We start from the raw sequence: 25,229 nt of genomic DNA on the forward strand, positions 1-25,229 counted from the left end.
ATAAGGCTGCCAGTGCAGCGGCCTTGTGTAGTGTGCTGCAGCGGTCAGGGAAAGAGGACGATAGGCAGGGACAGTGTCTTTACTGCTTGGGAACCTAGCGCTGTTACAGTGGGTGCTGTGTGCCTCCTGCACAGTATACACCTGAAGCTACCCTTTATTACTGGTGTTCTATTTCTGCAATACAGGCATCTGCAATGCAGGAGTTAGAGAGGGTGTTTGTGTGCTCCTGCAAAGTATACACCTAAAGAGACCCCTTATTGCTGGTGTTCTGTTACTGTAATACAAGCATCTGCAGCAGTTAAAGCGGGTGTTATGTGCCTCCTGCACAGTATACACCTGAATCTACCCTTTATTACCGGTGTTCTGTTTCTGTAATACAGGCATCTGCATCAGTTAGAGTGGGTGTTGTGTGCCTCCTGCACGGTATACACCTGAAGCTACCCTTTATTACTGGTGTTCTGTTTCTTGAATACAGGCATCTGCAGCAGTTTGAGAGGGTGTTAAGTGCCTCCTGCACAGTATACACCTGAAGATACCCCTTATTGTTGGTGTTCTGTTTCTGTAATGCAGGCATCTGCAGAAGTGTAAAGTGGGTGTTGTGTGCCTCCTTCACAGTATACACCTGAAGCTACCCTTTATTATTGGTGTTCTGTTTCTGTAATACAGGCATCTGCGTCAGTTAGAGTGGATGTTGTGTGCCTCCTGCACAGTATACACCTGAAGATACCCCTTATTGCTGGTGTTCTGTTTCTGTAATACAGACATCTGCATCAGTTAGAGTGGGTGTTGTGTGCCACCTGCACGGTATACACCTAAAGCTACCCTTTATTACTGGTGTTCTGTTTCTTTAATACAGGCGTCTGCAGCAGTTTGAGAGGGTGTTGTGTGCCTCCTGCACAGTATACACGTGTGTGCCTCCTGCACAGTATAAACCTGAAGCTACCCTTTATTACTTATGTTCTGTTTCTGTAATACAGGCAACTGCAGCAGATAAAGTGGGTGTTGTGTGCCTCCTGCACAGTCTACACCTGAAGCTACCCTTTATTGCTGGTGTTCTGTTTCTGTAATACAGGCATCTGCAGAAGTTAGAGTTGGTGTTGTGTACCTCCTGCACAGCACACACCTGAAGAAACCCCTTATTACTGGTGTTCTGTTTCTGTAATATGGGCATCTGTAGCAGTTAAAGTGGGTGTTGTGTGCCTCCTGCACAGTATACACCAGAACATACCTTTTATTACTGGTGTTATATTTCTGCAATACAGGCATCTGCAGTGCAGAAGTTAGAGTGGGTGTTGTGTGCCTCCTGCACAGTATACACCTGAAGATACACCTTATTGCTGGTGTTCTGTTCCTGTAATATGGGCATCTGTAGCAGTTAAAGTGGGTGTTGTGTGCCTCCTGCACAGTATACACCTGCAGCGACCCTTTATTACTGGTGTTCTGTTTCTGTAATATAGGCATCTGCCGAAGTTAGAGTTGGTGTTGTGTGCCTCCTGCACAGTATACACCTGAAGCTACCCTTTATTGCTGGTGTTCTGTTTCTGTAATACAGGCTTCTGCATCAGTTACAGTGAGTGTTGTGTGCCTCCTGCACAGTATACACCTGAAGATACCCTTTATTACTGGTGTTCTATTTCTGCAATACAGGCATCTGCAGTGCAGAAGTTAGAGTGGGTGTTGTGTGCCTCCTGCACAGTAAACAGCTGATGATAACCCTTATTGCTGGTGTTCTGTTTCTGTAATACAGGCATCTGCATCGGTTAGAGTGGGTGTTTTGTGCCTCCTGCACAGTATATACCTGAAGCTACCCTTATTGCTGGTGTTCTGTTTCTGTAATACAGGCATCTGCAGCAGTGAAGTGGGTGTTGTGTGCCACCTGCACAGTATACACCTGAAGCTACCCTTTATTACTGGTTTTCTGTTTCTGTAATACAGGCATCTGCATCAGTTTGAGTGGGTGTTGTGTGCCTCCTGCACAGTATACACCTGAAGATACCCTTTACTACTGGTGTTCTATTTCTGCAATACAGGCATCTGCAGTGCAGAAGTTAGAGTGGGTGTTGTATGCCTCCTGCACACCATACACCTGAAGATACCCCTTATTGCTGGTGTTCTGTTTCTGTAATACCGGCATCTGCAGCAATTAAAGTGGGCGTTGTGTGCCTCCTGCACAGTATACACCTGAAGCCACCCTTTATTGCTGGTGTTCTGTTTCTGTAATATAGGCATCTGCAGAAGTGTAAAGTGGATGTTGTGTGCCTCCTGCACAGTATACACCTGAAGCTAACCCTTTATTACCGGTGTTCTGTTTCTGTAATACAGGAATCTGCATCAGTTTGAGTGGGCGGGTGTTGTGTGCCTTCTGCACAGTATAAATCTGAAGATACCCCTTATTGCTGGTGTTCTGTATCTGTAATACAGGCATCTGCATCAGTTAGAGTGGGTGTTTTGTGCCTCCTGCATAGAATATACCTGAATCTACCCTTATTGCTGGTGTTCTGTTTCTGTAATACAGGCATCTGCATCAGTTTGAGTGGGTGTTGTGTGCCTCCTGCACAGTATACACCTGAAGATACCCTTTATTACTGGTGTTCTATTTCTGTAATATAGGCATCTGCAGAAGTGTAAAGTGGGTGTTGTGTGCCTCCTGCACAGTATACACCTGAAGCTAAGTGTAAAGTGGGTGTTGTGTGCCTCCTGCACAGTATACACCTGAAGCTAACCCTTTATTAATAGGTGTTCTGTTTATGTAATACAGGCATCTGAAGCAGTTAAAGTGGGTGTTGTGTGCCTCCCGCACAGTATACACCTGAAGCTACCCTTTATTGCTGGTGTTCTGTTTCTGTAATACAGGCATCTGCATCAGTTAGAGTGGGTGTTGTGTGCCTCCTGCACAGAATATACCTGAAGCTACCCTTATTGCTGGTGTTCTGTTTCTGTAATACAGGCATCTGCAGCACTTAAAGTGGGTGCTGTGTGCCTCCTGCACAGTATACACCTGAACATACCCTTTGTTACTGGTGTTCTATTTCTGCAATACAGGCATCTGCAGTGCAGAAGTTAGAGTGGGTGTTGTGTGCCTCCTGCACACTATACACCTGAAGATACCCTTATTGCTGGCGTTCTGTTTCTGTAATACAGGCATCTGCAGCACTTAAAGTGCGTGCTGTGTGCCTCCTGCACAGTATACACCTGAAGATACCCTTTATTACTGGTGTTCTATTTCTGTAATATAGGCATCTGCAGAAGTGTAAAGTGGGTGTTGTGTACCTCCTGCACAGTATACACCTGAAGCTAACCCTTTATTACTGGTGTTCTTCTTATGTAATATAGGCATATGTAGCAGTTAAATTGGGTGTTGTGTGCCTCCTGCACAGTATACACCTGAAGATACCCTTTATTACTGGTGTTCTGTTTTTGTAATAGAGGCATCTGCAGAAGTTTGACTGGGTGTTGGGTGCCTCCGGCACAGTAGACACCTGAAGATACCCCTTATTGCTGGTGTTCTGTTTCTGTAATACAGGCATCTGCCGCAGATAGAGTGAGTGTTGTGTGCCTCCTGCACAGTATACACCTGAAGCTACCCTTATTGCCAGTGTTCTGTTTCTGTAATACAGGCATCTGCAGCAGTTAAAGTGGGTGTTGTGTGCCTCCTGCATAGTATACACCTGAAGCTACCCTTTATTGCTGGTGTTCTGTTTCTGTAATATGGGCATCTGCAGCAGTTAAAGTGGGTGTTGTGTGCCTCCTGCACAGTATACACTTGAATGTACCCTTTATTACCAGTGTTCTGTTTCTGTAATACAGGCATCTGCGTCAGTTAGAGTGGGTGTTGTGTGCCTCCTGCACAGTATACACCTGAAGATACCCCTTATTGCTGGTGTTCTGTTTCTGTAATACAGGCATCTGCAGAAGTGTAAAGTGGGTGTTGTGTGCCTCCTGCACAGTATACACCTGAAGCCACCCTTTATTACTGGTGTTCTGTTTCTGTAATACAGGCATCTGCGTCAGTTAGAGTGGGTGTTGTGTGCCTCCTGCACAGTATACACCTGAAGATACCCCTTATTGCTGGTGTTCTGTTTCTGTAATATAGGCATCTGCATCAGTTTGAGTGGGTGTTGTGTGCCTTCTGCACAGTATACACCTGAAGATACCCTTTATTACTGGTGTTCTATTTCTGCAATGCAGGCATCTGCAGTGCAGAAGTTAGAATGGGTGTTGTGTGCCTCCTGCACAGTATACATCTGAAGATACCCCTTATTGCTGGTGTTCTGTTTCTGTAATACGGGCATCTGCAGCAGTTAAAGTGGGTGTTGTGTGCCTCCTGCACAGTATACACTCGAATCTACCCTTTATTACCAGTGTTCTGTTTCTGTAATACAGGCATCTGCGTCAGTTAGAGTGGGTGTTGTGTTCCTCCTGCACAGTATACACCTGAAAATACCCCTTATTTCTGGTGTTCTGTTTCTGTAATAGAGGCATCTGCAGCAATTAAAGTGGGTGTTGTGTGCCTCCTGCACAGTATACACCTGAAGATACCCTTTATTACTGGTGTTCTATTTCTGTAATATAGGCATCTGCAGAAGTGTAAAGTGGGTGTTGTGTGCCTCCTGCACAGTATACACCTGAAGCTAACCCTTTATTAATGTTTTTTTTTTCTGTAATATAGGCATCTGCAGCAGTTAAAGTGGGTGTTGTGTGCCTCCTACACAGTATACACCTGAAGCTGCCCTTTATTAATATGTGTTCTGTTTCTGTAATACAGGCATCTGCAGCAGTTAAAATGGGTGCTGTGTGCCTCCTGAGCAGTATACACCTTACGCTACCCTTTATTACCGGTGTTCTGTTTCTGTAATATAGGCATCTGCATTAGTTTGAGTGGGTGTTGTGTGCCTTCTGCACAGTATACATCTGAAAATACCCCTTATTGCTGGTGTTCTTTTTCTGTAATACAGGCATCTGCAGCAGTTAAAGTGGGTGTTGTGTGCCTCCTGCACAGTATACACCTGAAGATACCCTTTATTACTGGTGTTCTGTTTCTATAATACAGGCATCTGCAGCAGTGAAAATGAGTGTTCTGTGCCTCCTGCACAGTATGCACCTGAAGATACCCTTTATTACTGGTGTTCTATTTCTGCAATACAGGCATCTGCGGTGCAGAAGTTAGACTGGGTGTTGTGTGCCTCCGGTACAGTATACACCTGAAGATATCCCTTATTGCTGGTGTTCTGTTTCTGTAATACAGGCATCTGCAGTAGTTAGAGTGGGTGTTATGTGCCTCCTGCACAGCATACACCTGAAGCTACCCTTTATTACCGGTTTTCTGTTTCTGTAATACATGCATCTGCATCAGTTAAAGTGGGTGTTGTGTGCCTCCTGCACAGTATACACCTGAAGCTACCCTTTATTACTGGTGTTCTTTTTCTGTAATACAGGCATCTGTCTGCAGCAGTTAAAGTGGGTGTTTTGTGCATCCTGCACAGTATACACCTGAAGCTACCCTTTATTACTGGTGTTCTATTTCTGCAATACAGGCATATGCATCAGTTAGAGTGGGTGTTGTGTGCCTCCTGCACAGTATATACCTGAAGATATCCCTTATTGCTGGTGTTCTGTTTCTGTAGTACAGGCATCTGCAGCAGTTAAAGTGGGTGTTATGTGCATCCTGCACAGTATATACCTGAAGATATCCCTTATTGCTGGTGTTCTTTTTCTGTAATACAGGCATCTGTCTGCATCAGTTAGAGTGAGTATTGTGTGCCTCCTGTACAGTATACACCTGAAGCTGCCCTTATTGCTGGTCTTCTGTTTCTGTAATATAGGCATCTGCAGACGTGTAAAGTGGGTGTTGTGTGCCTGCGGCACAGTATACACCTGAAGCTAACCCTTTATAACTGGTGTTCTGTTTCTGTAATACAGGAATCTGCAGTTAAATGGGTGTTGTGTGCCTCCTGCACAGTATTCACCTGAAGCTATGCTTTATTACAGGTGTTCTTTTTCTGTAATACAGGCATCTGCATCAGTTAGAGTGTTTTTTGTGTGCCTCCTGCACAGTGTATACCTGAAGATATCCCTTATTGCTGGTGTTCTGTTTCTGTAGTACAGGCATCTGCAGCAGTTAAAGTGGGTGTTGTGTGCCTCCTGCACAGTATACACCTGAAGCTACCCTTTATTACCTATTTTCTGTTTCTGTAAAACAGGCATCTGCATCAGTTTGAGTGGGTGTTGTGTGCCTTCTGCACAGTATACATCTAAAGAAACCCTTTATTGCTGGTGTTCTGTTTCTGTACTACGGGCATCTGCAGCAGATAAAGTGGGTGTTGTGTGCCTCCTGCACAGTATATACCTGAAGCTACCCTTTATTACCTGTTTTCTGTTTCTGTAAAACAGGCATCTGCATCAGTTTGAGTGGGTGTTGTGTGCCTTCTGCACAGTATACATCTAAAGATACCCCTTATTGCTGGTGTTCTGTTTCTGTACTACGGGCATCTGCAGCAGATAAAGTGGGTGTTGTGTGCCTCCTGCACAGTATACACCTGAAGCTACCCTTTATTACTGGTGTTCTGTTTCTGTAATACAGGCATCTGCAGCAGTTAAAGTGAGTGTTGTGTGCCTACTGCACAGTATACACCTGAAGATACCCTTTATTACTGGTGTTCTATTTCTACAATACAGTAATCTGCAGTGCAGACGTTAGAGTGGGTGTTTTGTGCGTCCTGCACAGTACACACCTGAAGATACCACTTATTGCTGGTGTTCTGTTTATGTAATACAGGCATCTGCAGCAGTTAAAGTGGGTGTTGTGTGCCTCCTGCACAGTATACACCTGGAGCTACTCTTTATTACTGGTGTTCCTTTTCTGTAATACAGGCATCTGCATCAGTTAGAGTGGGTGTTGTGTGCCTTCTGCACAGTATATACCTGAAGATATCCCTTATTGCTGGTGTTCTGTTTCTGTAATACGGGCATCTGCAGCAGTTAAAATGGGTGTTTTGTGCCTACTGCACAGTATACACCTGAAGCTACCCTTTATTACTGGTGTTCTGTTTCTGTAATACAGGCATCTGCAGCAGTTAAAATGGGTGCTGTGTGCCTCCTGCATAGTATACATCTGAAGATACCATTTATTACTGGTGTTATATTTCTGCAATACAGGCATCTGCGGTGCAGAAGTTAGACTGGGAGTTGTGTGCCTCCGGCACAGTATACACCTGAAGATACCCCTTATTGCTGGTGTTCTGTTTCTGTAATACAGGCATCTGCAGTAGTTAGAGTGGGTGTTGTGTGCCTCCTGCACAGTATATACCTGAAGATATCCCTTATTGCTGGTGTTCTGTTTCTGTAATACAGGCATCTGCAGCAGTTAAAGTGGGTGTTGTGTGCCTCCTGCACAGTATACACCTGAAGCTACCCTTTATTACCGGTTTTCTGTTTCTGTAATACATGTATCTGCATCAGTTAAAGTGGGTGCTGTGTGCCTCCTGCACAGTATAGACCTGAAGCTACCCTTATTGCTGGTGTTCTGTTTCTGTAATACAGGTACCTGCAGCAGTTAAAGTGGGTGTTGTGTGTCTCCTGCACAGTATACACCTGGAGCTACTCTTTATTACTGGTGTTCCTTTTCTGTAATACAGGCATCTGCATCAGTTAGAGTGGGTGTTGTGTGCCTTCTGCACAGTATATACCTGAAGATATCGCTTATTGCTGGTGTTCTGTTTCTGTAATACAGGCATCTGCAGCAGTTAAAGTGGGTGTTCTTGGCCTCCTGCACAGTTTACACCTGAAGATACCCTTTATTACCGTTTTTCTGTTTCTGTAACACAGGCATCTGCATCAGTCTGAGTGGGTGTTGTGTGCCTTCTGCACAGTATACATCTGAAGATACCCCTTATTGCTGGTGTTCTGTTTCTGTAATACGGGCATCTGCAGCAGTTAAAGTGGGTGTTGTGAGGAGGCGCATGCGCGGGCGGCCGGAGCGGATGCAAGGCTAGGCTGCTCCGCACTCTCCCGGCACATTTCGTTATCATACGCTGCCCACCGGCCCCGCTTGTCCCCATATACCTACGGGACAGCGGGCACAGCACTCGCGGATCGCTCCCCATGCCTACTAGGTCGTCGGGGAAGGCGCACGGAGGCAATTTTCAGCAGCCTCGTGGATCCGGCCGCAAATCCAAGATGGCGGCCGGCAAATACACAGGGCCCGGACCGGAGCAACCACCACAACTGCAGCGGGACAGGAGACGTTTCCCTGACTGCAAATCTTTTGAAGAAGGCTCCCTCACAGCTTCTCCACCTTCAGGTGAGCGGATGGATCACCCCTGTCCTGCATCCAGCCCTGCTAGATCTCTCTCTCAGGCCTCTGCTCCATCCCCGAGCCCTGCCTCTCAGGATTCCTCTGCCTTGGAAAAGGACTTATCAGATATCTTTCTTAGCCAGGCCAGAAGCCATGATATGGATCCTGAGAGTCCGGAGGGGTCTTCTGATCCTTTGCCTGCACCATTGCCATATTCCCCTGATACTGTTTTGCTTGCTCGTTTTGCGGACATGCTGAGGAAAGAGCTAGAGAAAGCTACATCCAAATTAACCTCTGATCTGAGGCAGGATTTCCAGAATTTGGGCTGTCGGTTGGATAGTATTGAATCTAAAGTTGATGAGACTGTCCATAGAGTGTCGCAGAATTCTGACATGATTACCGACCTCCATGATCGTTTAGAGGAAGCCTATAATAGAATTGACGACTTGGAAAACCGCGCCAGACGTTATAATTTCCGTATTCGCGGTTTACCAGAATCGGTTAAAGATATCACCTCCTTTACGTCTTCTTTGATGCATTTAGCGGTCCCAGAGATTGATGATATTCATATGGAAATTGATCGCATTCATAGAGCCTTGGTTCCCCTGAAGCCTGACGGACCACCCCGTGATGTGATTGTGAAACCTCACTTCTTTGGGATTAAAGAAGCCATCATGCGGTATGCCAGGGATCGCCCTGATTTAGAGGTTGAAGGTCATCGTATTCAAATTTTCGCGGATATATCGCAAGCTACCATTCAAAAGAGGAGGGCATTTAAACCGCTGTTATCCCCGTTGATTCAGCGCAATATTCGCTATCGCTGGAACTATCCTTTCCGCTTGCAATTTACTTATGACAATCGATCCTATGCCTTTTCTACATTCGCTGATGGAGAAAAAATCTTACTGAAATTGGGATTCATTTCCCAGGCCCCAGTTTCTTCTGGTCCGCCCACAGCTACTGATCCCCCCCCCCCGCTCTTGCCGCTTTGGTCTTCCCCGACTTCGAAGAAATCCGCATCATCGCGTCAAGTTACCTGAAGGACTCTACTTTTTTTTTTTTTTCTTCTGATTTTTTGACCCTACTGGTACACCGGACTCTGGGGGGAAGAGGATAATATAAAGAGTTGTAGATTTTTGTTTTTTGTTGTTTTTTCCCTTCTTCCTGGGGTCTGGGGATGTTTTTTTTGTACGGTAGCTTCTCTGTGGTCCTTATATAGGACATTAGCTGCCGTTTACATCATTTTTTTGTCACCTGATCAGATTATTGTATACCTTTTTTCTTATATTATTTAGAGTTTTCGGGTATGGATCTATGGGCATAACATTTGCTGTTTCATATTGTGCCGGGAGGTGGCTATGTGCTCTCCCTGTTGATAGGACTCTCCCCATGGATTTTCTTTGGTGGAGACTCCCACACTTCCAGACTTGGATTCTGGTCTACGTTATTATATTTTGTTTGCTTTTTTGTTGCTTAAGGTTTTTTATTTCCCTTGATGCTGGGTGTTGTTGCACCTGTGTATCATTTTTTTTTCTCTTCTTCTCTCTCTCTCTGCTTTCCTTCCAGGCTTCACTACTAATTCTTTTTTTCTTTTTCTCCTTGAGGGTCAGCCAGCGGCATTCTGGTTCATCAAAGGGGTCCATGTGTTGCCATCGTTGGGTGAGTCTGTCTATCATGCACATTTATGCTTTTTGCCATGTCCCGGTTAACTGACTCGACTGGAACCATTCGACTGCTATCTCATAATGTTCAGGGATTGGGCTCCCCATCTAAACGAATCCAGATATTTAATTATTATAAATCTCTGCATGTAGATATTATAGCTCTTCAGGAAACCCATTTTCCCTCTTCTTTTACCCCCCGCTACATCCATAGAGATTACCCTGTGTGTTACTTTGCTAATGCCACAGAGAAAAAACGAGGAGTGGCACTCTGTTTGTCACGGCGGCTTTCATTTACAGAGACTAAAGTACTGCGGGATCCAGAGGGGAGGTTTCTATTGGTTAAAGGTCATTTGGGGAGCAACTTGGTGACAATTCTGGTTTATTATGCCCCCAACACGAATCAGGTAGCATTTTTTAAAGCCTTGCTCCAGTCCTTAGAGTCGGAATTTGAGGGTGATGTGATCCTAGCCGGAGATTCTAATTTAGCATTGGATCATAGTCTGGATAAATCACATTTGTCTTGTCTTCGATCCCCTCCCAAATGTAGCCGAAGTTTTGCTCAGTTATTACATCGCTATGATCTAGTTGATGCTTGGAGGGAAGCCAACCCTACCGCCCGCGACTATTCTCATTTCTCTAGGGCCCACAACCGCTATTCACGTATTGACCATGTGCTTCTTGCCTCGGGACTGTTGCCTAAACTGACTACAGCTAAAATTGTATCTACACCTTGGTCAGATCATGACCCAGTAGTGTTATTGTTTTCGAATCTAACGTTTAAATTGGCGAAGCCCCACTGGAGGCTGAATGAGTCTATCCTTGGTAATGAATCTCACTGTACAGAGATTATAACCCACCTAAAGGCATATTTTGCGGTTAACAAAGCAGAGGATACCAACCCTGCTATTAATTGGGCGGCTCATAAAGCCTCCATTCGGGGCTCTCTGATTCAGTTGACGTCCAGACTTAATAAGGCTAATAATACCTTGATCCTGACCAAAACTAAGGAATATGAAACCCTAGCTGCCCAACATAAACGACTCCCTCATCCAGACTTATTGCTTAAACTTGAACAGGCCCGTACTGAACTCAATATCTGCCTTACTACGAAGGCCGAAAAATGTCTTCGCTGGACCAATCATAGGTTCTTTACATGGCGTGATCGTCCAGGTTCATTGCTGGCGCACAAACTTACCCCTAAACACACGCATACGGCTCTCCCTAAAATTAGACTTTCAGGTGGTAATCTTTCTCAAAATCCCCAGAGTGTGTGTCCTTAACGAATTTCAGAATTTTTATACTACACTTTATGCCCCAACTCACGACAATGCGTCTGTCTCTATCAACAATTTCTTAAACACTTTATCGCTACCGTCTCTTACGGAACCTCATAGAGAAATTATGGACCAACCTATCACTTGTGAAGAGTTACACCATACCATTAAATTATTATCTCTGCATAAATCGCCTGGTCCTGATGGACTCCCTAATAGCTATTATAAAAAATTTGCTGAATACCTGGTCCCTCATATGGCTCTCTATTTTAATTCCTTGCGAGACGGTGGCGAAGTACCTTTAGATGAAAATAGGGCTTACATTAGTGTTATACCTAAACCAAACAAAGATACTACTGATATTCTTAATTATCGCCCTATATCATTGATTAATTGTGATCTTAAAATCCTTACGAAATTATTAGCACTACGATTGGGTGCCTTTTTACCACAATATATACATAAAGACCAATCAGGTTTTATACATCAACGCCAAACCTTAGACCAAATTCGCCGATCCATAGCTTTGATTTCTGCGGTTCGCTCCCAATGGGACGCTCCTGGATCTCGGGAATTGCTATTGCTCTCATTGGACCTTCATAAGGCCTTTGATAGCCTTAATTGGGACTATTTATTTACTACTCTTGGGGCATTTGGTTTTGGTCCTGTTTTTATTTCCTTATTACAAAAACTTTATAGCAAACCGTCGGCCCAGGTTGCTATCCGGGGTTATAGATCATCCTCTTTTCTCATTGGCCGTGGCACGAGGCAGGGCTGCCCGCTTTCCCCATTACTTTTTGCGTTAGCAATAGAGCCTTTAGCGGTAGCGATTCGTTCTCATCCCCGAATTTATGGAATATGTTGTGGACAGCAGGAACATAAATGTTCTTTGTTTGCCGACGATGTTCTTATGTATATTACCAACCCTACAATCACTCTACCTAACTTATTATCCCTATTTCGTCGATTTTCCCAACTTTCCGGTCTTACTTTAAACACTCAAAAAACGATGGCCCTTAATGTTTCTCTGCCCCCCTTAATAGAACAACAGTTGCGACGCGATTTTCATTTCCAATGGACCTCAACTTCTATTCCCTATTTAAGTATTCAATTGACATCCTCGATCGGCACTTTATACAAAGCCAATTATCCCCCGCTTTTTCGCCGTTTACGTGAGGATCTTCGATGTTGGGTGGATTATTCTTTATCTTGGTTTGGTAGGATCAATTCCATCAAAATGACGTTTCTCCCCAGACTACTTTATTATTTTAGGACCCTACCCATTACAGTCCCGAGGAGGGAATTACAACAGTTACAAGGAGATGTTCTCCGTTTTGTTTGGGGTAATGGGAAACCCCGCATGAATAAATCAACGCTATATACCTCAAAATTGCACGGTGGGCTTGGCCTCCCTAATTTACAAGCTTATTATCAGGCGGCTCAGATAACACAGCTTTCATATACCACGACCAGGGGGCCTCAGCCCCTTTGGGTATCTATTGAAGCCCTTTCGTGCCACCCTCTTGCTATTGGCTCCCTGATGTGGCTACCAAGTCGCCTTCGCCCTCCTATCTTATGCCCTACCCTGTCCCACTCCCTTGAGGTTTGGGACAGAGTACGCCATCGTAAACCATTCGGGTCTTCACATACTCCCTTGGCTCCGGTGTTTTGTAACCCAGAGTTTCCACCTGGCTTGACCCCACAGGTATTCCAGTGGTGGCTCAACAAGGGCCTCCTACGGATAGGTGATTATTTAACTGGAGGCCGACCTCATTCCTTGCAGTACTTTGTAGAGACGATGCAGATGCCCCCTAGTGAGCTGTTTCGGTATAATCAGATTGTGTCATTTATACGTTCTAAACTTTGTAGGATAGATAGACCGTTTACTCTTACGAATTTTGAATTATCTTGCCAGTCACAGGACCAAATACGGGGGCGTATATCTACCATTTATGCTACCATTACGGACCCACTTACTAAACTTCCCTACATGATCCATTGGGAACGGGACTTGAATCTTACCTTTGATCTGTCTGATTGGCAAGATATAGCCTATGCTTTATCTAAAATATCTGTTAATACTGCACTGATTGAGGCAAACTACAAAACTCTATTACGATGGTATCTAGTGCCAACCAGGATAGCTAAGATGCATCCGTCTACATCCCCCATGTGCTTTAGACGGTGTGGTCAGCTGGGTTCAATGTTCCACATTTGGTGGCAGTGCCCGATCGTAGTCAGATTCTGGATTCGTATATTTAACCTTATATACACGGTTACTGGGGTTAATATTCGCAGAGCCCCGGAGGTAGCGCTTTTTCAGAAGCTCCCTGATGGGGTTCCTAAGAAATCTTTTAAGCTGATCACATATATAATCCTAGCTGCCAGGATAACTATAGCTAGATATTGGAAGCAGTCGATGGTTCCTCTTGATTCTGTAAAACTTAAGCTTAACTGGATTATGGTTAATGATAGACTCACCTGGACCCTTCGTAATAATTCCAAGAAATTTAATGTAATTTGGGATCCATGGATCAAATATATTTCCCCACTGTGACTTGCCGCTGGTTGACCCTCCCTCTCTCTTTCTTTTCTTCTTCTTTTTCTTTTCTTTTCTTCTCTCTTTCTTTCTTCTCTATATCTATTGTTTAACAAGATATTTTTATATACTCTGCAAAAAAAAAAAGGTCAGGCACCACTCTGTGCGGTCGTTCCTAGTGGAAGAGGGGTGTAGGAGCGTTCTCCCCCCCCCCTCCCTATTTTCTTTCTTTCTTTGTCTTTTCTTCCCACTGCTTTGCTCCGTTTTATGTTCTGCTATTATTTTTGATAATATGGATATCACAGATTCTCTGAGCAAAATCCAATTGGGTCTGATAGAGGGTGGGATATGTCTGTAAATTTGACTGGTGGAACACCATACTTTTTTGGGCTACTCTGTAATGCGTAGTCTACCATTATATTGATTCCGTTTAACCTATCTGACTTATGGTTTTACACTTTCATGTTTTACTGTTGATTGACCCGGTTGCTGTATGGGACGAGGGTCATATTGTCCAGATTTTACTTGTTCATTGACCGTATTATTTGTGATATTTTCTTACTGTCTCACCTTGAATTAAAAATAAAAACATATTGAAAGTAAAGTGGGTGTTGTGTGCCTCCTGCACAGTATACACCTGAAGCTACCCTTTATTACTGGTGTTCTGTTTCTGTAATACAGGCATCTGCAGTAGTTAAAATGGGTGCTGTGTGCCTCCTGCACAGTATACATCTGAAGATACCCTTTATTACTGGTGTTATATTTCTGCAATACAGGCATCTGCGGTGCAGAAGTTAGACTGGGAGTTGTGTGCCTCCGGCACAGTATACACCTGAAGATACCCCTTATTGCTGGTGTTCTGTTTCTGTAATACAGGCATCTGCAGTAGTTAGAGTGGGTGTTGTGTGCCTCCTGCACAGTATATACCTGAAGATATCCCTTATTGCTGGTGTTCTGTTTCTGTAATACAGGCATCTGCAGCAGTTAAAGTGGGTGTTGTGTGCCTCCTGCACAGTATACACCTGAAGATACCCTTTATTAATGGTGTTCTATTTCTACAATACAGGCATCTGCAGTGCAGACGTTAGAGTGGGTGTTGTGTGCCTCCTGCACAGTATACACCTGGAGCTACTCTTTATTACTGGTGTTCCTTTTCTGTAATACAGGCATCTGCATCAGTTAGAGTGGGTGTTGTGTGCCTTCTGCACAGTATATACCTGAAGATATCCCTTATTGCTGGTGTTCTGTTTCTGTAATATAGGCATCTGCAGAAGTGTAAAGTGGGTGTTGTGTGCCTCCTGCACAGTATACACCTGAAGCTACCCTTTATTACTGGTGTTCTGTTTCTGTAATACAGGCATCTGCAGCAGTTAAAATGGGTGCTGTGTGCCTCCTGCATAGTATACATCTGAAGATACCCTTTATTACTGGTGTTATATTTCTGCAATACAGGCATCTGCGGTAGTGATGGCCGAACGGTTCGCCCGGCGGTCGTTTCGCGGCGAATTTCCGACTTTCGCCGTCCGCGGGTTCGAACGCCTTTTTCCGTCGTTCGCCCCGGCGGACTTACGTGTTTAATGTATACAAGAACTTTAACCTTTCGTGACACGTTTATCATGTGTTACAGGACAACCAATTGAGACATGACAGCTCATGGACACTTGGACATTCCCCCTAACCTATAAATACACCCGATCCGGTGGCCATTTTACATTCTTTCTTCTGTCACTGTAGGGAAAGGATCCTGTGTGGAGTAGGGACAGAGAAAACGCTAGCTATTTGGTACACAAAAGTTCTTTTCAGGACTGGTATAGGTGTTAGGTCAGCAGCCTGAGTTTCTTTTGTCAGTTTAGATAAAGGGACAGAGCGCTGTATGCTGCTATTTTAGGGACAGCTCAGCCAGATTAGTCTTTCTTCATCATCATCATCATCATCATCATTAGCTGTTACTATCAGGTCCACAAAAGAGCTGTTCCAGCTAATCGTTCCAGCCTACTCTTTTTTGCCAATTTGTATAGGGACAGGCAGGAAGCAGTGTGTCAGGCAGTGAGGATAATTTTAAAGACTTGCTGTTACTATTAGTTCCACAAAGGTTCTTTTCAGGACTGGTATCAGTGGTACGGTAATAGGCTTGTACACGTATAATATTCTTTCTTCCAAATATAGAAAGAATATTATACTTGACTGCTGCCCTTCTGCTGCAGTCTGCTAATCATTCACAACTCACTTGTTCCACAAAGCTCTTTATCAGGACTGGTAACTTGGTCTGTCTAGGGTGCTACGGTACATAGGCTTGGGTGCGGTACAGTCTGCTGTTCTGTAAGGACCGCTATCGGTCCACAATACATAGGGTTGCCGTGCACTACTGCTGACCGCTGCCCTATACTGCAGCAGTCCTTCAGCGGTATAGGGACTGACGCACAGTCTGCTAAACACTAATACACAACCTGCTTGGTCCACAAAAGTTCTTATAAGGACTGGTAACTTGGTATAGGGTGCTACGGTACATAGGCCTGAGTGCGTTACAGTCTGCTGTTCTGTAAGGACCGCTATCGGTCCACAATACATAGGGTTGACGTGCACTACTGCTGACCGCTGCCCTATACTGCAGCAGTCCTTCAGCGGTATAGGGACTGACGCACAGTCTGCTAAACACTAACACACAACCTGCTTGGTCCACAAAAGTTCTTATAAGGACTGGTAACTTGGTATAGGGTGCTACGGTACATAGGCCTGAGTGCAGTACAGTCTGCTGTTCTGTAAGGACTGCTATCGGTCCACAATACATAGGGTTGCCGTGCACTACTGCTGACCGCTGCCCTATACTGCAGCAGTCCTTCAGCGGTATAGGGACTGACGCACAGTCTGCTAAACACTAATACACAACCTGCTTGGTCCACAAAAGTTCTTATAAGGACTGGTAACTTGGTATAGGGTGCTACGGTACATAGGCCTGAGTGCGTTACAGTCTGCTGTTCTGTAAGGACCGCTATCGGTCCACAATACATAGGGTTGCCGTGCACTACTGCTGACCGCTGCCCTATACTGCAGCAGTCCTTCATTGGTATAGGGACTGACGTACAGTCTGCTAATCACTAACACACAACCTGCTTGGTCCACAAAAGTTCTTATAAGGACTGGTAACTTGGTATAGGGTGCTACGGTACATAGGCCTGAGTGCAGTACAGTCTGCTGTTCTGTAAGGACCGCTATCGGTCCACAATACATAGGGTTGCCGTGCACTACTGCTGACCGCTGCCCTATACTGCAGCAGTCCTTCATTGGTATAGGGACTGACGTACAGTCTGCTAATCACTAACACACAACCTGCTTGGTCCACAAAAGTTCTTATAAGGACTGGTAACTTGGTATAGGGTGCTACGGTACATAGGCCTGAGTGCGTTACAGTCTGCTGTTCTGTAAGGACCGCTATCGGTCCACAATACATAGGGTTGCCGTGCACTACTGCTGACCGCTGCCCTATACTGCAGCAGTCCTTCATTGGTATAGGGACTGACGTACAGTCTGCTAATCACTAACACACAACCTGCTTGGTCCACAAAAGTTCTTATAAGGACTGGTAACTTGGTATAGGGTGCTACGGTACATAGGCCTGAGTGCGTTACAGTCTGCTGTTCTGTAAGGACCGCTATCGGTCCACAATACATAGGGTTGCCGTGCACTACTGCTGACCGCTGCCCTATACTGCAGCAGTCCTTCAGCGGTATAGGGACTGACGCACAGTCTGCTAAACACTAACACACAACCTGCTTGGTCCACAAAAGTTCTTATAAGGACTGGTAACTTGGTATAGGGTGCTACGGTACATAGGCCTGAGTGCAGTACAGTCTGCTGTTCTGTAAGGACCGCTATCGGTCCACAATACATAGGGTTGCCGTGCACTACTGCTGACCGCTGCCCTATACTGCAGCAGTCCTTCATTGGTATAGGGACTGACGTACAGTCTGCTAATCACTAACACACAACCTGCTTGGTCCACAAAAGTTCTTATAAGGACTGGTAACTTGGTATAGGGTGCTACGGTACATAGGCCTGAGTGCGTTACAGTCTGCTGTTCTGTAAGGACCGCTATCGGTCCACAATACATAGGGTTGCCGTGCACTACTGCTGACCGCTGCCCTATACTGCAGCAGTCCTTCAGCGGTATAGGGACTGACGTACAGTCTGCTAATCACTAACACACAACCTGCTTGGTCCACAAAAGTTCTTATAAGGACTGGTAACTTGGTATAGGGTGCTACGGTACATAGGCCTGAGTGCGTTACAGTCTGCTGTTCTGTAAGGACCGCTATCGGTCCACAATACATAGGGTTGCCGTGCACTACTGCTGACCGCTGCCCTATACTGCAGCAGTCCTTCAGCGGTATAGGGACTGACGCACAGTCTGCTAAACACTAACACACAACCTGCTTGGTCCACAAAAGTTCTTATAAGGACTGGTAACTTGGTATAGGGTGCTACGGTACATAGGCCTGAGTGCAGTACAGTCTGCTGTTCTGTAAGGACCGCTATCGGTCCACAATACATAGGGTTGCCGTGCACTACTGCTGACCGCTGCCCTATACTGCAGCAGTCCTTCATTGGTATAGGGACTGACGTACAGTCTGCTAATCACTAACACACAACCTGCTTGGTCCACAAAAGTTCTTATAAGGACTGGTAACTTGGTATAGGGTGCTACGGTACATAGGCCTGAGTGCGTTACAGTCTGCTGTTCTGTAAGGACCGCTATCGGTCCACAATACATAGGGTTGCCGTGCACTACTGCTGACCGCTGCCCTATACTGCAGCAGTCCTTCATTGGTATAGGGACTGACGTACAGTCTGCTAATCACTAACACACAACCTGCTTGGTCCACAAAAGTTCTTATAAGGACTGGTAACTTGGTATAGGGTGCTACGGTACATAGGCCTGAGTGCGTTACAGTCTGCTGTTCTGTAAGGACCGCTATCGGTCCACAATACATAGGGTTGCCGTGCACTACTGCTGACCGCTGCCCTATACTGCAGCAGTCCTTCAGCGGTATAGGGACTGACGCACAGTCTGCTAAACACTAACACACAACCTGCTTGGTCCACAAAAGTTCTTATAAGGACTGGTAACTTGGTATAGGGTGCTACGGTACATAGGCCTGAGTGCAGTACAGTCTGCTGTTCTGTAAGGACCGCTATCGGTCCACAATACATAGGGTTGCCGTGCACTACTGCTGACCGCTGCCCTATACTGCAGCAGTCCTTCATTGGTATAGGGACTGACGTACAGTCTGCTAATCACTAACACACAACCTGCTTGGTCCACAAAAGTTCTTATAAGGACTGGTAACTTGGTATAGGGTGCTACGGTACATAGGCCTGAGTGCGTTACAGTCTGCTGTTCTGTAAGGACCGCTATCGGTCCACAATACATAGGGTTGCCGTGCACTACTGCTGACCGCTGCCCTATACTGCAGCAGTCCTTCAGCGGTATAGGGACTGACGTACAGTCTGCTAATCACTAACACACAACCTGCTTGGTCCACAAAAGTTCTTATAAGGACTGGTAACTTGGTATAGGGTGCTACGGTACATAGGCCTGAGTGCGTTACAGTCTGCTGTTCTGTAAGGACCGCTATCGGTCCACAATACATAGGGTTGCCGTGCACTACTGCTGACCGCTGCCCTATACTGCAGCAGTCCTTCAGCGGTATAGGGACTGACGCACAGTCTGCTAAACACTAACACACAACCTGCTTGGTCCACAAAAGTTCTTATAAGGACTGGTAACTTGGTATAGGGTGCTACGGTACATAGGCCTGAGTGCAGTACAGTCTGCTGTTCTGTAAGGACCGCTATCGGTCCACAATACATAGGGTTGCCGTGCACTACTGCTGACCGCTGCCCTATACTGCAGCAGTCCTTCATTGGTATAGGGACTGACGTACAGTCTGCTAATCACTAACACACAACCTGCTTGGTCCACAAAAGTTTTTATAAGGACTGGTAACTTGGTATAGGGTGCTACGGTACATAGGCCTGAGTGCAGTACAGTCTGCTGTTCTGTAAGGACCGCTATCGGTCCACAATACATAGGGTTGACGTGCACTACTGCTGACCGCTGCCCTATACTGCAGCAGTCCTTCAGCGGTATAGGGACTAAGAGTTTTGTCACAGGGTGATTTAAAAAATGACAGGCAGAGGAAGAGGCAGGCCCTTCCGCAGGGGTGGTAGGGGTAGGGCAGGAGCAACAGCCTTGAGCCAAAGTGGGAAGTTGCAGAAGGTGCGTTCAATTACTTTAAAGGACGCACCAGACTTGGTTGAGTGGCTCACTCAGCCTTATTCTTCTGCACCCTCCTCATCCTCTCGATCTGCACCCTCTTCTTCACTCTCTGCTATGTGCACCCCCAAAGACACTACCACCAACAACACCACCACCACCACATACCTTCCGCTTGAGTGCAAATGGGGGCCTTCATGCTCCAGTGTTTTAATAGGGACCCCCGTATAAAAAGCATGAGGGTCAAGGACCAGTACTGGGTGGCAACGTACTTAGATCCCCGGTACAAACACAAAATGGCGGAAATGTTACCGCCGTCGCAGAGGGCTGTCAGAATGCAGCACTTCCAGGCCTTGCTTCGAGAAATGCTGCATTCTGCTTTTGCGTGCGCTGGCAGAGGAGCAATTCCCACTCCCAGAGAAGGATTTGCGGGTACCAATCCAACAGCGCCTGCAAGAAGAGGCCGGTTTGAAGATGTGTTGGTGACTTCGGATATGAGGTCATTCTTTCAGCCGACCCATCGACAGGTGTCATCCGGATCCAGCATCAGGGAACGCCTAGACCGTCAGGTGTCCGACTACATTGGGTTAACGGCCGATGTGGACGCTCTGAGGAGTGATGAACCCCTAGACTACTGGGTGGGCAGGCTTGACCTCTGGCCAGAGCTTGCCCAATTTGCAATCGAACTGTTGGCTTGCCCCTCATCCAGTGTCCTGTCCGAAAGGACGTTCAGCGCAGCAGGGGGGATTGTGACCGATAAGCGTACTCGCCTAGCTCACCACAGTGTTAACTACCTCACATTTCTAAAAATGAATGAGGCATGGATCTCGGAGGAATTCAACACATGTGATCAGTAGACCATGTATATGTCTATAAACAATTTTTGGAATCAAGCACACAGACCTTCTTAATTCATTTGGCTCACTTCCCTGACCCAAAAAAGCACACCGTACTATATGCCCCTACCCTCCTCTTTGAAGAGGTTGAGCGGTGTCATATTTCTACTGGGGCTGCTTATTATGAGGGGTTCCCACCATCCCTGTGCTGTGCTGACTTCCTCCTGGGTGTTCTTATTATGAGGGGCTCCCACCATCCCTGTGCTGTGCTGACTTCCTCCTGGGGGTTCTTATTATGAGGGGCTCCCACCATCCCTGTGCTGTGCTGACTTCCTCCTGGGGGTTCTTATTATGAGGGGATCACACCATCCCTGTGCTGTGCTGACTTCCTCCTGGGGCTGCTTACGGTGCTGCTGTCAGCGCTGTATGTCACGGAGCTGCTGTCAGCGCTGTATGTCACGGAGCTGCTGTCAGCGCTGTATGTCACGGAGCTGCTGTCAGCGCTGTATGTCACGGAGCTGCTGTCAGCGCTGTATGTCACGGAGCTGCTGTCAGCGCTGTATGTCACGGAGCTGCTGTCAGCGCTGTATGTCACGGAGCTGCTGTCAGCGCTGTATGTCACGGAGCTGCTGTCAGCGCTGTATGTCACGGTGCTGCTGTCAGCGCTGTATGTCACGGAGCTGCTGTCAGCGCTGTATGTCACGGAGCTGCTGTCAGTGCTGTATGTCACGGAGCTGCTGTCAGCGCTGTATGTCACGGAGCTGCTGTCAGCGCTGTATGTCACGGAGCTGCTGTCAGCGCTGTATGTCACGGTGCTGCTGTCAGCGCTGTATGTCACGGAGCTGCTGTCAGCGCTGTATGTCACGGTGCTGCTGTCAGCGCTGTATGTCACGGTGCTGCTGTCAGCGCTGTATGTCACGGAGCTGCTGTCAGCGCTGTATGTCACGGAGCTGCTGTCAGTGCTGTATGTCACGGAGCTGCTGTCAGCGCTGTATGTCACGGAGCTGCTGTCAGCGCTGTATGTCACGGAGCTGCTGTCAGCGCTGTATGTCACGGTGCTGCTGTCAGCGCTGTATGTCACGGAGCTGCTGTCAGCGCTGTATGTCACGGAGCTGCTGTCAGTGCTGTATGTCACGGAGCTGCTGTCAGCGCTGTATGTCACGGAGCTGCTGTCAGCGCTGTATGTCACGGAGCTGCTGTCAGCGCTGTATGTCACGGTGCTGCTGTCAGCGCTGTATGTCACGGAGCTGCTGTCAGCGCTGTATGTCACGGAGCTGCTGTCAGCGCTGTATGTCACGGAGCTGCTGTCAGCGCTGTATGTCACGGAGCTGCTGTCAGCGCTGTATGTCACGGAGCTGCTGTCAGCGCTGTATGTCACGGTGCTGATGTCAGTGCTCTGTATTACGGTGCTGCTGTCAGTGCTCTGTATCTCCTGCACCCTCTTGTTTGCCTACCCTGGTCCCTGACCTTCCCTCTCCTCCATTGCCTTCATTAGCTCCATAGTCCTGAATTGTCAGAACAATTTCCCAAATAAAAAAAAAATGCTTGTAGTTATCGATCCCAAATTCACCTCATACATGTATTATGCTATTGTCCAGGTGGTGGGACTACGTGCTACCCCCTAATAATTACCCCGTGGCCGCAAATTCGACCTAAAGGTTTGCGAAATTCGCCTCCCATTGAAGTCAATGGAGCCCGCGGCGAACGGTCGTTTTCGCGAACGTTTGTGTCCGTTCGCGTTTCGCGTTCGCGAAACGTCCCGTCGGAAGTTCGTCCATCACTAATCTGCGGTGCAGAAGTTAGACTGGGAGTTGTGTGCCTCCGGCACAGTATACACCTGAAGATACCCCTTATTGCTGGTGTTCTGTTTCTGTAATACAGGCATCTGCAGTAGTTAGAGTGGGTGTTGTGTGCCTCCTGCACAGTATATACCTGAAGATATCCCTTATTGCTGGTGTTCTGTTTCTGTAATACAGGCATCTGCAGCAGTTAAAGTGGGTGTTGTGTGCCTCCTGCACAGTATACACCTGAAGCTACCCTTTATTACCGGTTTTCTGTTTCTGTAATACATGCATTTGCATCAGTTAAAGTGGGTGTTATGTGCCTTCTGCACAGTATACACCTGAAGCTACCCTTATTGCTGGTGTTCTGTTTCTGTAATACAGGCACCTGCAGCAGTTAAAGTGGGTGTTGTGTGCCTCCTGCACAGTATACACCTGAAGATGCCCTTTATTACTGGTGTTCTATTTCTACAATACAGGCATCTGCAGTGCAGACGTTAGAGTGGGTGGTGTGTGCGTCCTGCACAGTATACACCTGAAGATACCACTTATTGCTGGTGTTCTGTTTATGTAATAAAGGCATCTGCAGCAGTTAAAGTGGGTGTTGTGTGTCTCCTGCACAGTATACACCTGGAGCTACTCTTTATTACTGGTGTTCCTTTTCTGTAATACAGGCATCTGCATCAGTTAGAGTGGGTGTTGTGTGCCTTCTGCACAGTATATACCTGAAGATATCCCTTATTGCTGGTGTTCTGTTTCTGTAATACAGGCATCTGCAGCAGTTAAAGTGGGTGTTCTGTGCCTCCTGCACAGTATACACCTGAAGATACCCTTTATTCCCGGTTTTCTGTTTCTGTAACACAGGCATCTGCATCAGTCTGAGTGGGTGCTGTGTGCCTTCTGCACAGTATACATCTGAAGATACCCCTTATTGCTGGTGTTCTGTTTCTGTAATACGGGCATCTGCAGCAGTTAAAGTGGGTGTTGTGTGCCTCCTGCACAGTATACACCTGAAGCTACCCTTTATTACTGGTGTTCTGTTTCTGTAATACAGGCATCTGCAGCAGTTAAAATGGGTGCTGTGTGCCTCCTGCACAGTATACATCTGAAGATACCCTTTATTACTGGTGTTATATTTCTGCAATACAGGCATCTGCGGTGCAGAAGTTAGACTGGGAGTTGTGTGCCTCCGGCACAGTATACACCTGAAGATACCCCTTATTGCTGGTGTTCTGTTTCTGTAATACATGCATCTGCAGTAGTTAGAGTGGGTGTTGTGTGCCTCCTGCACAGTATATACCTGAGGATATCCCTTATTGCTGGTGTTCTGTTTCTGTAATACAGGCATCTGCAGCAGTTAAAGTGGGTGTTGTGTGCCTCCTGCACAGTATACACCTGAAGATACCCTTTATTAATGGTGTTCTATTTCTACAATATAGGCATCTGCAGTGCAGACGTTAGAGTGGGTGTTGTGTGCCTCCTGCACAGTATACACCTGGAGCTACTCTTTATTACTGGTGTTCCTTTTCTGTAATACAGGCATCTGCATAAGTTAGAGTGGGTGTTGTGTGCCTTCTGCACAGTATACACCTGAAGATATCCCTTATTGCTGGTGTTCTGTTTCTGTAATATAGGCATCTGCAGAAGTGTAAAGTGGGTGTTGTGTGCCTCCTGCACAGTATACACCTGAAGCTACCCTTTATTACCGGTTTCCTGTTTCTGTAATACAGGCATCTGCATCAGTTAAAGTGGTTGTTGTGTGCCTCCTGCACAGTATAAACCTGAATCTACCCTTTATTACTGGTGTTCTTTTTCTGTAATACAGGCATCTGTCTGCATCAGTTAGAGTGGGTGTTGTGTGCCTCCTGCACAGTATACACCTGTAGCTACCCTTATTTCTGGTGTTCTGTTTCTGTAATATAGGCATCTGCAGAAGTGTAAAGTGGGTGTTGTGTGCCTCCTGCACAGTATACACCTGAAGCTACCCTTTATTACCGGTTTCCTGTCTCTGTAATACAGGCACCTGCAGCAGTTAAAGTGGGTGTTGTGTGCCTCCTGCACAGTATACACCTGAAGCTACCCTTTATTACTGGTGTTCTTTTTCTGTAATATAGGCATCTGCATCAGTTAGAGTGGGTGTTGTGTGCCTCCTGCACAGTATACACCTGTAGATAACCTTTATTGCTGGTGTTCTGTTTCTGTAATATAGGCATCTGCAGAAGTGTAAAGTGGGTGTTGTGTGCCTCCTGCAAAGTATACACCTGAAGCTAACCCTTTATTACTGGTGTTCTGTTTCTGTAATACAGGCATCTGCAGCAGTTAAAGTGGGTGTTGTGTGCCTCCTGCACAGTATTCACCTGAAGCTACGCTTTATTACTGGTGTTCTTTTTCTGTAATACAGGCATCTGCATCAGTTAGAGTGGGTGTTGTGTATCTCCTGCACAGTATATACCTGAAGATATCCCTTATTGCTGGTGTTCTATTTCTGTAATACAGGCATCTGCAGCAGTTAAAGTGGGTGTTATGTGCCTCCTGCACAGTATACACTTGAAGCTACCCTTTATTACC

Source organism: Lithobates pipiens, unplaced genomic scaffold (genome assembly GCF_037356315.1).
Source record: "Lithobates pipiens isolate NorthernLeopardFrog02 unplaced genomic scaffold, aLitPip1_a1.2 Scaffold_28, whole genome shotgun sequence".
NCBI lineage: Eukaryota > Metazoa > Chordata > Amphibia > Anura > Ranidae > Lithobates > Lithobates pipiens.